Source organism: Brachyhypopomus gauderio, chromosome 1 (assembly GCF_052324685.1).
Source record: "Brachyhypopomus gauderio isolate BG-103 chromosome 1, BGAUD_0.2, whole genome shotgun sequence".
Lineage (NCBI taxonomy): Eukaryota > Metazoa > Chordata > Actinopteri > Gymnotiformes > Hypopomidae > Brachyhypopomus > Brachyhypopomus gauderio.
The window spans coordinates 14,161,602-14,171,693 of record NC_135211.1 but is presented as its reverse complement, the minus strand read 5'-3'; positions in this window follow the sequence as shown (position 1 = coordinate 14,171,693).

The following is a 10,092-nucleotide window of genomic DNA, read 5'->3' as shown; positions in this document are numbered from 1 at the left end:
TTAGGGTAGTGCCGTACCGATGAAGTAAGAATGAACATTTTTCAAGGAGAATTTTGGATGGTTGGGCGTGCCTGCTATTTTGGGCATGACAGATAATAAAGGGTAGTGTGTGTGTGTGTGTGTGTGTGTGTGTGACCTGTTTTACAGTAGGTGGCCTTCATCTCAGAGTCTGGGAGTTTCGGTGCCCTCCTTTACAGAGTGTGGGTGTGTGTGTTTAAGAGCAAAGGCGCAGACACATACACACATCTGTGCCATTCTGTGTTTCTGACTGCGTGAGTCGCACCTGATTGTCATGATTATGAATATGACCACTAAGCATTGCTGCAGGAATATGCATAGGGCACAAACCTGTGTTCTGTGATGTGTGCACACGTGTATGTGTGTGTGTGTGTGTGTGTGTGTATGAGAGAGAGAGATGCCATTGTTTTGCCTCTGGAGGTTTCATTAAGGCCTCAGTGTTCTGAGGTAAGGAGTCATTCATCTCTCCTGTTGCAAAGTGCCAGCTCTACTCTTTCTCTCTCTCCCTCTCTCTCGCGCTCTCCTCTTTTCCTCATCCTCTATTGCTCCCGCCACTCCGAGATGGGAAATAAAAGAAAGGGATCACACCGACCACTCTGGCTTGTTTGATGTGCAGCAGACTGGCTTGTCTAATGAACCCAACGTCTTGCCTCTTACATTCTCTTTTTTTTCCCCCAAATGCTCATTAATTAGCCCTGTCAAAACTTTCCCCCTTTTTTGGTAAAGAGTGGGGGATGACTTCAAGAGCTTGAATGGGATAGCGTTAATTAAAAATATATCAGATGAAGACCCATGAGTGCTAATCGTGATGCATTAACCCTTGGTTGCTGACAGCAAGAGCCAAGCTGTGTCGAGCCGTCCAAAGCTGGATGATCCCTTTTGTCCTAAAAGTTCCAGCGCGGTGAAGTTTCGCGGCCTACGAAAAGGCAAGCAGCTTTGATTTAATTGCATGTGTCCCGTTGCTCTGGTTTTAACTGGAAGACTTGACAGTGCCTTCAGATGTTTCTTTTGAGTAGAGTTTTCAACAGGGACGCACATCTCCAGTTCCATGGCCGAGCCACCAGACAGAACCGCAGAGTCAGCTTCCGAGCGTCCAGGTTTGGAGGCCGTTCACTCTCCCGTTCAGTCAGGTGCCACGCGTCAGAAGGTTGGGCGGGCTTCTTTAGTTACCTTTGACCCATGAAAGAGCTAACAGGAAGTGGCAGCACCCCAGAAAACAAGCAGTTTGGCTCTCTGATCAGGTCTCAGAGTGGTTTAGTCACTCGAGTAACTGGGAGATGATGGCACACCGCCTGTAGAAGGTTGCTGGGCCGGGTGGGCTGTTGTGGGCGGGGGGCAGTGCCAGGCTTGTTGGAGGGTGCGTCCCAGTGAAGTGAAACAAAGGGAGGGACCAGCAGGACTAATGGGCAGAAGCCAGCCCAGGCCTTCCCATGCAGAACTTCATTTTGCACTGTTTCACAATTGATTATGCTTATTTCTGCTCCTCGTTTTATTTATGTCTGTATTTATTTATATTTATTTCTGTTTCTGTCCACCTATGACCTTAAAGGGGCCTGCTGGTTCCTGATCGCTGTCACGCGTGTTCTGGACGATGGCACTTGTACACTCTACAAAAATGACCAAGGTGCTGTTTGACGATTTCTGATTTCCTGACCCGCTTTCCAGAGAGCGTGAGTTTGCCATCTCTTTCTTTGTCCTGAAATAGGCTGCATTTAGTCTTGTAAGTCACAATCTTCACACAGAGCCCCGTTCACATACGTGCCCATGATAAAGGAAATGAATGGACCTGCTAAAAAGACTCATACGGACATGGACCTGCACAACTCTGTCTTTTCTTGGAAACATTGCACACAAGCTATGTGTAGATCTGTGCAAAGTCTGAGATGTTGGAGATTGTGTCTTTGTGAATACAAAATTATTAAGCATCTCACGTGTTCATGCTGTTTGTGTCACATGCAGTCTTTTGGTCATTTAATAATAATAATAATAATAATAATAATAATAATTACAGTAGCAATAGCAGCTATATACTTGTAAAAAATCAGTTTATTATTTAAAAAATCTGTTTATTATATGTAGTCACAATCAAATGTTCCATCTGTATGATAAAAGGATGCTACAAGGATACTTATGTCAAACATCCATAGAGACTTTTGGGCGAGGGGTGAGTGTATTTGAAACAGCTTAGGTTACTAAAAGCACAAAAAGTGATTATCAGTCAGTTACAAGTGACGTACGTCTTAGGTTTGTCTAACAACCCACTGTCAACTCCCATAGCAGAGCATCACGTGGAGATCTTAGGAAGAACAGCTTCTATTTGAAGAACGTTGCCTGCGACCCTTTAATTTGCAATTACACCTGCTGGTTCTGTGCTTGAATAAGGCTAATGTCACTTTAAGAAAGCTTGTCAGCTTCCAACGAGTAAAATTAATGAATTTGATTATAGCTTTGTCTAATAGCTTGTGTATCACCGTTTCCTGGTTTTAATCACTACCGCTAAAGCGTACAGCCCTGGGGTACAGTTTGAATTTCTCGCCTCTTCTTATGCACTGCTAACAAAAGAAAGAGAAAAATAATAATTGTTTGGCCCAGATTTAATAACAAGCAACAAACATCAACCAACCACAATGCACCATATTCCTCCTCGTGGCTCAGCTATTAATAGGCATTTCCCTGCTTTTTTTTTTACATTTTAATTGAAGCTACTGAATATATTCCATCATTAAAAAAAAACAAAAAACTAAAATCAAATAAAAACTTCAATTTGTATATGAAAGCCGACATTGAATGTGAAATGCATTTTTGTCATGGTTCATTATTTTCATGATGCATCTTGTAATGACAGCTGGGATGAAATCATATTCGCATGTTTGCTTTATTCAGATGTTTAGTTATAGTCACACTATAAGGGACCCTGTGTTCTCTTACCCCTAATGCCCTACACCATCCTCTTCCTCAGCCCACTGGACCCACTCTTCCTCTATCTCTTCCTCTCTTTGGCATGCACCAATTCACTCTATCATTCTTTTACTGGAAGGTGTTCTATAAAGGTGAGTAGAAAGAGCTCCTCTATTCTAGCTTTCTCTTGACTGTTTGTTACCAGAGAGAGAGAGAGCATGAGGAGAGAGAGAGAGAGAGAGAGAGAGAGAGAGAGAGAGAGAGAGAGAAGTCTTGCATCCTGTTTTTCTACCTTCTAGGTCTTCCGTTGACTCTCAGCTCCACCATCTCACTAAATAAGATGGAAGCTCAGATGGAAGGATGAAGAATGTTCTCCACAGCCCTCTGTGGCAGCAGCAGGGGCTGCTCCTCTTGATACATGCTCTCAGAACTGAGAAGTTACACCGGAGCTCTCTAGGTCGCTTAGGTCTGGAGAAGTTTTTCAGCTGTTTATTTTTTTCTTCTTCTTTCCTCCTGTTCTTTTGGTTGGCTACTTTTTACTTACACAAGGGACACGATTGCATTATAGCAACAAACCTTGTACTCCAGTATGAGTGCGGTTTTAGGTTACTCTACCCATCCTGACATCGCTCAAACACGGCGCGTTCACGTCGAGATGTTTTCTGCCTGCTGATGTTGCTCGGGGAACTCTCTGGTGAGAATCCAAAGCATCAGACATGTTGGTAGTGCTTTGTTCTACAGCCGTGGTTGTGATAACGTTACCACTGCTTGGTGGACAGGGCTTAAAGGCCTTCTCCACAAGAGATCGAGAGCTGCTTCTTATTGATTCGCTCACACCAAAACAAAACATGTGATTCAGCATTTCAGCCTGCCAGTTAACCAGCTATTTTGATGTATCGTAAGAGAAAAATTCTGCAGTGATTGCAAACATCTGCCTATTTTAAATGAAACGAGGTGAGGTCATCCTTAATGAATATAGCTATATGAATTGAGGAGATGTAACTCTAGATCCTAGATGCTGGATTAAACCATAGACAGATTCTAGATGGATTTCAGATGCTAGATTAGACCCTAGATACTACATTAAACCCTAGACTCAAGATTAGACCCTAGGCCTTAGACTACTGTAGGTGAATCCTTAAGCAGTGGAGCTCCTCACAGAGCAGCTGCGTGTGCTCAAATCATTCTGTTCCATGCCTGTAACCTCTCCCCCCTTATTTCACTCTTTTATGGACAAGCACACTTTGAAGCATCATATTTCTCTGCGGAAGCGCGTTTAGAAACACTGGCTAGTTTTATTTATTCCCTCCGCCTCTCACCTGGCTCTCACCACTGCAATTTCTACGGCTCTCACCCAGGGGCACGGGCCTAGCTCAGTCTCACCAACTCAGTGTGTGCGTGTGTGTGTGTGTGAGCGAGTTTCATGTTAGCGAGTCACTATGGTAGGGAAAGAGAGAAAAAGGAAGGGAGAGGCAGAGAAAGAGAAGGAAAGAGAAAGAGAAAAAGCATAGGTAGGTATAAGTGTTAGTGTCTGTGTGCGTCTGTGTGTGTGTGGGCAAAGCTGTCAAAGGTGTTTGCATGAAAGAGGGAAGATGGAATAGAAGTAGATGCTCATGTAAGGTGGGGTGTGTGCGGGAGTGTGTGTGTGCGTGCGTGTGTGTGTCTCAGTGAGAGCACATGCATCACTCACATACTCCATCCCACAAAAACGCCATCTATCTGACATCTCTCTGTCTGATTATGTGGGCACTTTACTGGCATAAATATTAATGCCACTCCATTTTATTCAGGATGTTGGCCTTTCACTGTGATGAGCCTCACTCTACTGTTTAAAATGGTGTGTGTGTGTGTGTGTGTGTGTGTGTGTGTGTGTGTGTGTGTGTGTGTGTGTGTGTGTGTGCGCGCACGTATATCAGAGAGTGAGAAAGAGAGTGATAGAAAGGCCCAGAAGCACCAGCATGTAGGCAAATGTAGGCATTTTGCATATTCTCCTATGAGACAGATCGAGGGAGTGGGTTTGATGCATATTATTGATAATGTAACGTGTGGTCCGGGCCTGCTTTTAACAGACGTAAACGCTGGCCTGGACCGTCTGGAAACAGCCTCTGCTAAAGTACAATGAAAAGAAGCAGGACAGAGATCAACCAAAGCTACTTTTACAGAGCCCTGCTCAGATACCGCAAGACTTCTGTTGATCTGAGGCTTTAGATACATTGACTGCATTGACTGGTCTCAGGAGAGCAGTGAAGGGTGCTGTGGACCACTGAGGGGAGAGGAGAGATGGAGAGAGAGGAGAGATAGAGAGAGAGAGAGAGAGAGAGAGAATAAGAGTGAGACTGGGAGTGAGAGAGGACAAGAGAACAAGTGAGGCTTTGCAGGGCTAAAGATTGCTCCGAGACAATTACAAACAAAGGTAAGAATCATTGACAACGGCTTGCTCTCAGACAGTAGGGCCTCTCAATATCTCCCCAAGGCCTTTGATGAATGAGCTCTGGTGCTGAGAGAGCAAACCCCCCCATCGCCTTTAACCAAGAGCAGAGTGTTGAGGACACTTGTGCTTTGGGCAGAGGGGTGCTTCCCTGAACCGTTGATGGATCAAACACGTGACTGTTTGCATGTCTAATGATTGCTCCGGTCAGAACACTGCTGCCATGTTTATTGTTGTGATTTCGTGGGCTGCCGGCGTGAGGGGGGGGGGGGGGTGGAAAAGCAGTTCACGCAGAGCCAAGAACGAAATCCTGGCAAGCGTTTCTGTCTTTCCTGCCGCGGAGGTGGGGCTGAGGTCACTCTGACCTCTCTCCTCCCTCTGTCTGGGGCTTGGCAGCGGAGAGGTGATAGTGCTCACACTCACACTTTCCCCTCCAGAGCCAGAGAGCACCAGGTGAGGGACTCAACTCCACCACTGGAGGGCACCAGTCGCAGAACCATTTTTAATCATCAGCTGCCAATACGGCGGGGGGAGCGTTTCCAGACGGGCAGCCCGGTGATGTATGGAGGAGAATGACACCTCTCTCTCTCTCTGCTACTCCGCCTCTCTCGCCCGCCTGCTCCTGACTCCACTGTGGTCTGACCACTTCATTCCCTCACTCGCCCTTTTACCACAGTGTGATAAATGTACATTAGCGTTCTCACTGGAAGTTAGTACACATGTTAAGAGGGAGTATCTTTCACTTGATTCTGAGCTTTAGGACATTAGTAGCTGTACATGGTCTGTGACTCACTAGCAGCCGTCGGGATCCCTGCTAAACATGGACCTTCAGGACATACAGGATCAGCACCAAACATGGCCCTTCAGGACATACGGGATCAGTGCTAAACGCTGCCCTTCAAGTGTAAGTGTAATGAACGAAAGAAGACCACAGCACTGATATATATGTACCTTTAAAAGAGGCCCACTTCTGAAGACACTGCTTTATGACCCTTGACCCTGGCATTCCTGTCTGGATCTCTCCCCGTGCTGCCTCTCTAGGTCACCGTCTCCTCTGAAGCCCCATGAGTGAGGTGTTGCCCCCCATTCATTATGCCTGGCTAGGGTTATGTCAGGCTAGGGTTCCTCGTGGACCCTCCTCTGCCTCTAACACCCCACCTGGAGAGGGTGCACTGGCTGGCACGTCCACCCACTGTCTTGTGTCTTGGTCTTGCGTGTCCACTCCCACCTGCTGGGTGTGATGGTCCCAATCTGGCATCCCTCACACCGTGGACGACTACGCCCCCCCCCCCTCCACCCCCCCCAACCTGGATCGATTTGTTCTCCGCCTGGCCCCGCGTGCTGGAGCATGGTCAGTGTTGTTCACTAGGCATGAGGGACGGCGCAGGAAGCAGGCAGAGGGACTGGGACACAACAGAACTGAATCTATTTCTTTGGAAAGCCCTGGGTTATCAAACTCATTAATCTACATGTCATGAGTGGTGGATGAATAATTGTGTGTAGAATTTATCTGCCAGTGTGATAGCTACTCCTCAACCCCCCCCCCCCCCCACACACACACACACACACACACACACACACACACACACAACAGTGTGTGCATCCTCCATTTGGTGTCCCAGACCTGTAATTATTATATGCTTTGTCTTTGCCATCTCTGGTCTTTTGGGGGGGACACAAGCTGAAATATGCTACCCCTGCATTTAGAAGGACACACTACCCTTAATATGACACAAAGGCATAAACACACACACACACACACGCCCGTGTGCTAGCAAAGAAAGGGGATAGACAGATAAACAACACCAGCAGTAATGTGTGCATTAATGTGAACCTCTGCACAATCAGCAACAAAGAAAATATTAAATATAAGTGCTTCCCCTCAGCACAATATTCCTGTAAGGATTCACTGTCCAGTGCTGCTGTGATAATGACTCCTTTAGTTTTGTAGGTTAAAGGTCTCTTAAACAATGTTGTACTGCAGATGTTTGCTGTGTATCGCCTTTCTGACTGTACAGTGCAGAACAACATTCACTCTTCCATCATATGAATTCTATCACTAAATCATGCCCTCTCTCCTCCGCACATAGTGTCTTTCTTTACGCCGCTTGTACACTAAATACATGTACAGCGATAGCGGCCTTAAGGTGAGAGGATTTTAGGTTTGCAAAACAAGTGAGAGATATGGTTTTCGTAATCTGTCCCACAGTGAAAAGCTCAGCTGTCATCACCCCCCCCCCCCTCACTCCACCCCACAACCTCCAGCAGGCGTTGTTTCCCCGACGATATCGCCCATACGTGTCTCCGCCATTTGTAAATGCCTCCTTTTTTTTTGATAGCGGTGCATTGTTACCTGACGCGCCGTTTTAAAAGATCAAACGAGATGAGGCAACATGAAAACATAAACAACAAAGTTGTTGACAATGAGGAATGGGCGGGGGAGGGGGGGGCGTGGGTGGGTGGGGGTAAAACATAACAAACCATTGTTCAGGACATACGCACCCCCCCCCCCCCCCCCCACATAAAAAAAGATCAGTGGAGCTCCGTCTCTTGTGTTCTGTCAGAAGTGAGAGGAACAAAGAAAGGGGGAGTGTTGCGGGAGGAACCTGGGTGTAGCGCATGGTGGGGACAGGGCCACACAGGAAGACACGGACTCCTCCGCCATTTGTACCTTTGCTTGTGGTGACAATAGCACACAGCACGAGTCAGCAAGGCCAGGGCGGTGCGGTAAGCACAGTGGTGTCTTTCGTTTGTTGTTTTCTTATTTTACAACGTCACACCCTTGATTCGAAGTGCTTTTACCCACTAAAGCGATTGTGCTCCGGCCCTAGTCCCTAGTTTCAGAGTTACTCTCCATCAACCTCTGTCCGACGTGCCATTTTCAGGCACACCAAAATGCTCAGGACTGCATTTATGCCATGCAGGGTTGATGCAATAGAAAATTGGAAAGCAGAAGAAAGGAGGGAAGGGTGTGATCCTTCGGCCCCCACCCGCACCCCCACCCACACCCCCACCCGCACCCCCACCCGCACCCCCACCCACACCCCCACCCGCACCCCCACCCGCACCCCCACCCACACCCCCACCCGCACCCCCACCCGCACCCCCACCCGCACCCCCACCCACACCCCCACCCGCACCCCCACCCCCTGTGGTGGACGAGGCGACAGTAGGAGCAGGTGATGTTTTTTAAAGAGAACCACTGACCTGTGCGCTCTCGGCTGAGCGGACGTGTAAACGCTTCGGAATGTGCAGCGCGGGGCAGATTTTCCTCCGCCGCGCTATTTGGCTTAAAGGACGCGGGCGGGGACGACGGAGGGCACCGGTGTCAGTCCAAGGTTCCTGGTAGCAGGGACGCTGGGTAATTCCAGTTCACCTTGACGGTTCCCTACGCACAGGCGAGCAATTCTTAAGACAGAATATGGGTAAGTTTTGAAGGTCAACAAGCATCGGTGACAAAGAACTCCTGTGTGTGTGTGTGTGTGTGCGCGTGCGTGTGTGTGTGTGTGTGTGTGTGTGCGTGTGTGTTTATTGGCATATTGAATGTGCCAGGTTTTCATTACTGGAAGTATTTGTGAAGGCTATCTTATGCAAATTGAAAGGACACAAAACATCAGCACCCCTAGATAGGAATGTGCTTTTCTGTCTTTTTGAATGAAGCACTAGGGAGGTGTGTGTATGTGTGTTTATATGTATTTGTGTCACTCTGTTGGAGTGTTTGCTAAACAAGGCCACTCTGCATGAGTGGTACGGACACAGAAACAATTGGAGTTGATGTGGGATTTGAATCAAGGCCTCAGTAAGACACCGGACTGATGGGAGCCAAAATGGCTCCCCTACATGGACTCTAATACCAGCGTCATGCGGGGCATAAACAATCAAAAACTATATACACCCGAATTTGCCCACCACCAGTCCAGAATACAACGCAGGGCCCATCTAACCTGTTTCAGCATACAGCGACCCACTGTAAAACCATCAAATGACCAGCAGGCTTCTTTGAATAACTACTGCGTTCTGAAATGAATTCTGAGCCACCGAGTGGCGTAGCCATTCCCGAACGGACACGACAACAAAGGACAATTTGCTCCCTGTGCTTCATTTCAGGCATATCCATCTCAAATGGACGTCTCCACGGTGATATGGCAGCATGGTTAGGGCCCTTGTCCTGTGGTGTTTGCCTAATGTTGGGCTAATGCACGGCCACACGCATGACTTTCAAAAGCGTTTACGACGAACTCTCGAAAGTATGTCAGTTCCAAATTAAATAAGAGTTGTTACACACCAGGGTGTTTTTATTTTCTGAAAGCCGTTCTGAAATGGCAGGGTCCCTCTCTGTGTTTCCTGGAGAACGTGGAACAAAAACATCAGGTGGCTGGCGAGCACGCCGACATAGCAACAATCCAAAACGGCACCTGTGCCCAGGGGCCCTGGCACTCCAGCGGGACAGGAGACCTCTGAGGGCCCCAGTCACATAGAGAGTCAGGTCCCCACTGGGCCCCTGGTCTGGCCTCTGTTCTTTATGATGTGCTGGTAATTAAAGGTGTGCTGGTGTGGCAGAACGCGAATACAGAGGCGCTGGGATGGCTGTAGGAAGATAAATGAGGTCGAGCGATGTAATATCCCTGGACTTATGGGACTGCTGTGTTGCTGAGGAGTGTCATGGATGATTATTAATGTATGATAGCCCCACCAGTGTAATGAGCGGGCGCGACCGAGCAGTGTAAACACACACATATATTGTTTAT